This window comes from Meles meles, chromosome 5, assembly GCF_922984935.1.
Source record: "Meles meles chromosome 5, mMelMel3.1 paternal haplotype, whole genome shotgun sequence".
Lineage (NCBI taxonomy): Eukaryota > Metazoa > Chordata > Mammalia > Carnivora > Mustelidae > Meles > Meles meles.
In genome coordinates, this window is record NC_060070.1 from 152,867,985 (window position 1) to 152,874,467 (window position 6,483).

At 41.2% G+C, this 6,483-nt stretch overlaps 1 pseudogene; it reads right to left on the reverse strand.

Annotated features, from left to right (window-relative positions):
• Positions 1-3,004: 3,004 nt before the first annotated feature.
• Positions 3,005-3,941, reverse strand: LOC123941423 (annotated as a pseudogene).
• Positions 3,942-6,483: the final 2,542 nt, after the last annotated feature.

A 6,483-nucleotide genomic window follows, 5' to 3' on the forward strand; every position in this document is an offset into this window, starting at 1 on the left:
AAACAGCTGGAAGAACCCTGGGGGGAAGAAGGAAATGTCTCCCTCCCCAAAGCAAGTGTCCTGTCCCTAAGGCCATCTCAGTGAACCTATCTATCCCCTGACTCCTTTGATCAGTAGTCATTCATCCTCTCATTTCTTCATTTACACAGAGCCCATCTTCCCTGCAAACTATATTTCACACACAGTGGTTCCCAGAGTCTGCAAGAGGAGGTCTGAAATGTGCTACAATACCATAATGAAGAAAGAAGCTCTCACTTATATTGCAAAACAAGCATTCAAAAAGAAGTCATCTGCAAAAGAAAGGGTTCACAGGGATCTGTAACCTGTTCCTCCCTCCTCAGTGAGCATGGTCAGAGCAGAACTCTGGCAAACGGTAACCACAAAATGCAGACTAGAGATACATGATGGTCTTAGAGGGGTGGCTGTTCTCTGATTACTGACATAGTAATTTCAGCAGAATACAGAGAGTCTGTTTAGACACAGGAACCCTACACCATACACACTGCAGATACCCTACCAAATAACAGTCCTAAACCCAGGACAGGGCTATGAAGGTAGGGACACGTAATCTGAGATTCGCCCAAGCCTCTCTGTGCTGACTTGTACCATAATAGTTCTGCCTCATATTTGAGAAGAAAAAGTTGTAGCGAGGGGTCTCCTGATAGATCTGGAGCCTCCTGGATACTGAAAGGGCTCTCAGCATTTTGTATCCTCTGCTAATTGGTAGCAAATCTGCTGCTGGTTAAGAACTGTGTTTCCTGTGAGTCTGACTGACATTCTGGGTCTCTGCCATTCTGGTCACTACCTGGGACGATGGTGTGCACCCCAGGTTCCTCAGGAAGCAGAAGAGCTGGAAGAACCCAGGACTTGCTCTAGAGCATCATGATCCTCCTGACCTCCAGGGGCTAAACACAGACGGAAAAAATAATTGAGCCAAGTCTTAGGTACAATCCCTGTAGCCATTCCACAGTTATTGGCAAAATGCAAAAGAGTCCAAATACTATTGGTGACAATTTACACAGCCCTGGAGTCTGTTTGCAGACGGGGCATGGAGAGCTTGGGGAGCAGATTCCTAACATTAGAAAAATGTTACAGAACAATCCTGAACTTGTGTTTGGTCTCTTCAGTGATTTCTCTTTTATTTTGGCGAGGATCCCAGAGACCTTTGTTAGCTGTCATTTAATCCCATGAGTCATAGACACCCATATGCCATTCAAACATTCACTTAAAGGAAATGAATCTGCTTCACTCCAGGGCTCTCTGCCTCCTTAAGAGCAGAGAAGTTGTTCACCTGGAACAATGGGCTGCGTGGTTTCCTGAGACCTTGAGGGTTTTTGTGCCAAAGAGAGTTCATTTGAGGGATTTTAAAGTGACCATTCATACATAACTGTCAGGATGTGGCTGAAACAGATAGTAGAGGGATGGTTGGAGGTTCTTGATTTCAGCTCAGCTCATGATCTCCATGTCACAAGATGGAGACACCATCAGGCTCCATGTTCAGGGCAGATCTGTCATTCTCTCTCCCAACCCATCCACCTGTCCTCCGCTTGGTCTCTTTCTCCCTCTCATTTAAATAAATAAATAATAAAATAATAAAATATTTAAAACAAAAAAAGGAAAAAATGGCGAGTGGGAAATTTGTCACATTCAAGGATAAACAGTGTACAGAACTAGTTATCTACTTGCTTGGTGACAAGATACATGCCAGGTGTTGATTTCAAGTGGGAATAGTGCATGCTCTTAGTGATACAGAGAGAACCTGACTGTGTGCATAATCTCCCCTGGCTGTCATTTCCAGCCTCCACATGCTGTCTCTGCAGCAAGATCACTTGGCATGAGCATGGCCAGCCAAAGGTTCAAGGCCAGGGGGAGGCTTGTTAGCTCTCAGGATAGGGAACAGTAGAGTTATTATGCGTATGTGTCCAGTCCAAGACCTGCACTGGGCTATGTACTGGGAAAACTTACCAAAATCAGAAACATTTCTGTGATCATGGTATTGTCAAAGCTCCAACCTCCAGGGGAAAATACCCTGTTTGTGATGATACATATATACAAAAACCCAGATCCATACCACAAATACATTTATGTGCACACTGAGTTTGAGTTAAGATCTAAGGGCTTACAATGTCAGATTCAACTGTTCTGGGATGTTGACACTCATTACTCCTAATTCAGAAACGTATGACTGTAGTTCAAACTCAGATGGCTATTTGTAAAGCTTAGACACATGGACGTCTTTAATGATTAATATATATTTTATTTCTTCTTTACATTTCCTCCTAGTGAATCTGGTAAGCTCCAGAGAACATGGGATTTCCTGGGAATCAGAGGTCATTTCCCAGATTTTTAGAATATGTCCCTGCATTCAAACTGTATGGGGCTTTTGGCAGGCTAGAGATACAAAAGCATTGATCAGTTGCCTGGATCAAAGAAATTATTAAACCGTATGAAGAGAAGATTTAAATATATTTTATCAGGACTGATGTTAGCGGGATTTTCTTTGAGCTAAGGATTGTTTTTTCTCACAGATGCCCACTTACTACTGTGAAATAGCTGTGATACAGGCAACCTAAGTACCTTATAATAGCATCATGATCACAATGCAAGAAAAAGTGATATGCACCAACAATTTGCTAGAAAAATGCTAAAATTTTAATATTTCCTATAGTGTTTGAGTCATTCGTATTCTCATTTTCCCTATGACTTAATGGTATATATGTGTCTTCTTGCACAGAGGAATGAAATAGTGTTCTCAAGTGAGGGAGAAACATGAAAAACCTGTGGAGCTCATTAAAATGAAATATGATGCAGACTCTCTTGGACCAACTCTGGAGGCTTCATGAACCCATGAACTTTGATTTTGAGCACTCACTTGCATTAAAGCATTAGTTAAGGAAATTCCCTTGAGAAATGTCACAGGAAATTTTGGATGCCATGTGGAGGACAGTCTTCTTAAAAACCTCTGACAGCCATAGTGTTCCTTCAAAAGGTCTTCTCCGCCCAGTCATTTGGAGGCATGGCCCCCGCAAAGTACCTTCTTCATTGCCACAGTCATATCTTTCTTCTTCAGCATATATATGACAGAGTTGACCATGGGGTGACAATGGTGTAAAACAGAGAAACAAACTTGCCCTGATCCTGGGAGTAGTTGTTGCTGGGCTGGAGGTAAGCATAGATGGCCGTGCCATAGAACAGGGAGACCACTGTGATGTGGGACCCACGTGTGCCAAATGCTTTCCTCTGCCCTGCAGATGACTGTATTCTAAGACCGCCCTGACAATCTGACCATGGGAGAAGATGATTAATGTCACAGGTATGAAGAGAATGATCACACTAGCGAAGAAAATCTCTGACTCATACACAGTGGTGTTCACACATGCAAGCTTGAGTAGTGGAGGGATCTCACAATAGAAGTGGTCTATTTTATTTCTCCCACAAAGTGGTAAAAGGAAGATGAGCACTGCCTGCAATGAGGAGTTGGCAAAACCAATGAACCACGATGCAGAAGCCATGAGGGCACAGAGACGCGGGTGCATGATCACGGTGTACTGCAGGGGCTTGCAGATGGCTGCATAGCGGTCAAACGCCATGACCCCTAACAGAATGCATTCCGTGCATCCCAGCTCTAGAGCAACAAACAGCTGAACTACACAGCCACCAAACGAGATAGACTTCTCTGTTGTCCTGAGATGAACCAGGAGCTGAGGGACAGTGCTGGTCTTGTAACACAGGTCCTGAAAGCTTAGGTTGGAGATGAAAAAGTACATGGGAGTATGTAGATGTGGGTCGAGGTAGGACAAGGCAATGATGGTGGTGTTTCCCAGAAGAGTGAACAGATAGAAGATCAGGAGGACTACAAAGAGGACTAGCTCCAGTTGAGGCCGGTCAGAGAACCTCAGTAGGATAAAGCCCGTGAAAGAACTGCCATTTTTCTGTTCCATCCTCTGTTAGCGCATGTTTACTGTCAGGACAAGCACTTAGTAGCTTTTAAAAGAAACCTTCAAAAATAAAAAAAATAGTTGATGGGGCGGATCTCTCATGTTAAAGATAGGGCATAGGATTTTTATCAGTAACTACGTGAATCAATGATGTGTTTTTTACAATTGATGCACTTCATGCCAGTACAGTTCCACATAATGACAAAAACAATAGCATTAATATTTGGCAAAAAAAAATATGAAATAATGGCCTATGTGTTTGCATCAGTCATAGGTATGAAATGTCTCTCAGACTGAGCTTAATAAGACTTAAAGTACTTAAGTACTTTATAAGTACTTAATAAGACTTAAAGTACTGTAAGTATATAGATATTGTAGAAAGAATGGGGATGGGGGAAAAAGAGGGAGAACAATCAGAAACAATCAAAAGGAGATGCAGACAGAGGGAGAGACCTTATTCTAAATATGTTCTCAAGATTCTACACGATAGGATTTGCACACACCACACATGCCATAGAATATAATACAATATAATCTCAAAAATGCATTCAGATAGAGGAATTGAAGACCAAGAACGTATTTACACAAAAAATCTGATTACATGCAAAATACTAATACTAATTCTGCTTATAAACATTATGGCAGAATTGACTGTTTAATATATTGATGAAAGCTGCACTGTTTTTTTTCTGTATGGTAGCAAAAATATATATATACTCAATCACAGAGAACCAAAAATATCACCATCCAAATACAGTGCTAACCTTTTCCCTAAAGCTGCTTAAAATTGAAACCTCTTCGACCTCATCTGCAGCAACATCTTCCTGGGAACATCGCCAAAGACAAGGGAAGCAAGGGCAAAAATGAACTATTGGGACTTCATCAAGATCTAAAGCTTTTTCACAGCAAAGGAAACAGTTAACAAAACCAAAAGACAACTGACAGAATGGGAGAAGATATTTGCAAACGACATATCAGATAAAGGGCTAGTGTCCAAAATCTATAAGGAACTTAGCAAACTCAACACCCAAAGAACAAACAATCAAATCAAGAAATGGGCAGAGGACAGGAACAGACATTTCTGCAAAGAAGACATCCAGATGGCCAACAGACACATGAAAAAGTGCTCCACATCACTCGGCATCAGGGAAATACAAATCAAAACCACAATGAGATATCACCTCACACCAGTCAGAATGGCTAAAATTAACAAGTCAGGAAAGGACAGATGCTAGTGAGGATGCAGAGAAAGGGGAACCCTCCTCCACTGTTGGTGGGAATGCAAGCTGGTGCAACCACTCTGGAAAACAGCATTAAGGTTCCTCAAAATGTTGAAAATAGAACTACCCTATGACCCAGCAATTGCACTACTGGGTATTTACCCTAAAGATACAAATGCAGTGATCCAAAGGGGCATGTGTACCTGGATGTTTATAGCAGCAATGTCCACAATAGCCAAACTATGGAAAGAACCTATATGTCCATCAACAGATGAATGGATAAAGAAGATGTGGTATATATACACAATGGAATACTATGCAGCCATCAAAAGAAATGAAATCTTGCCATTTGCGATGACGTGGATGGAACTACAGGGTATCATGCTTAGTGAAATAAGTCAATCAGAAAAAGACAACTATCATATGATCTCCCTGATATGAGGAAAGGGAGATACAACATGGGGGGTTTGGAGGGTGGGAAAAGAATAAATGAAAGAAGATGGGATTGGGAGGGAGACAAACCATAAGTGACTCTTAATCTCACAAAACAAACTCAGGGTTGCTGGGGGGAGGGGAGTTGGGAAATGGGAAGGGGGGTTATGGACATTAGGGAGGGTATGTGCTATGGAGAGTGCTGTGAAGTGTGTAAACCTGGTGATTCACAGACCTGTATCCCTGGGGATAAAAATACATTATATGTTTATAAAAAATAAAAATAAATAAAAAAAAATTTAAAAGATGCTTAAAATGACTGTACCAGTTTAAGAGGGTCCCCAGAAATTCATTGGCCCTCCATATCCATTGGCTTTGGAACCCTAAAAATCCAGTAGTCAAACTTTCCTCTTCCTTCTGCAGATCTCTGTTTCACACGTTAACCACCAGAGCAGCTGAAACTCCTGAGAAAGGCAGGAGTATTCACAATAACATTCTAATCAGATTAAATGTTTTAAAAGTTATCCAGTTGTGTAATCTATGTACAAAGTATAATGCTTTTACATCACTCCCTATGATGAAATAATTAAATAGATAAACACATAGAGATATAGACAGGTACATTCTCGAAGCAAAGGCATGTCAAAGCACAAAGTACTTGAAGTACTACAAGGATAATGAAAAGGTTATTTCCATATTATACAAAATCTCAGATATCTGTAGATTAAGGCTAAGTATCACCTTTCTGGAGCTATTTTGCAGAGTCAGTCACACTAGATCAGACACATGACCAGCTCTCACATGAGTTTAAAGGCTACTGTCATTTAGCTGCTTAGTACTGAAGAAGCATAGTTCTATCCCAACCAACCAGACATCAGAGAATGAGTATTTCA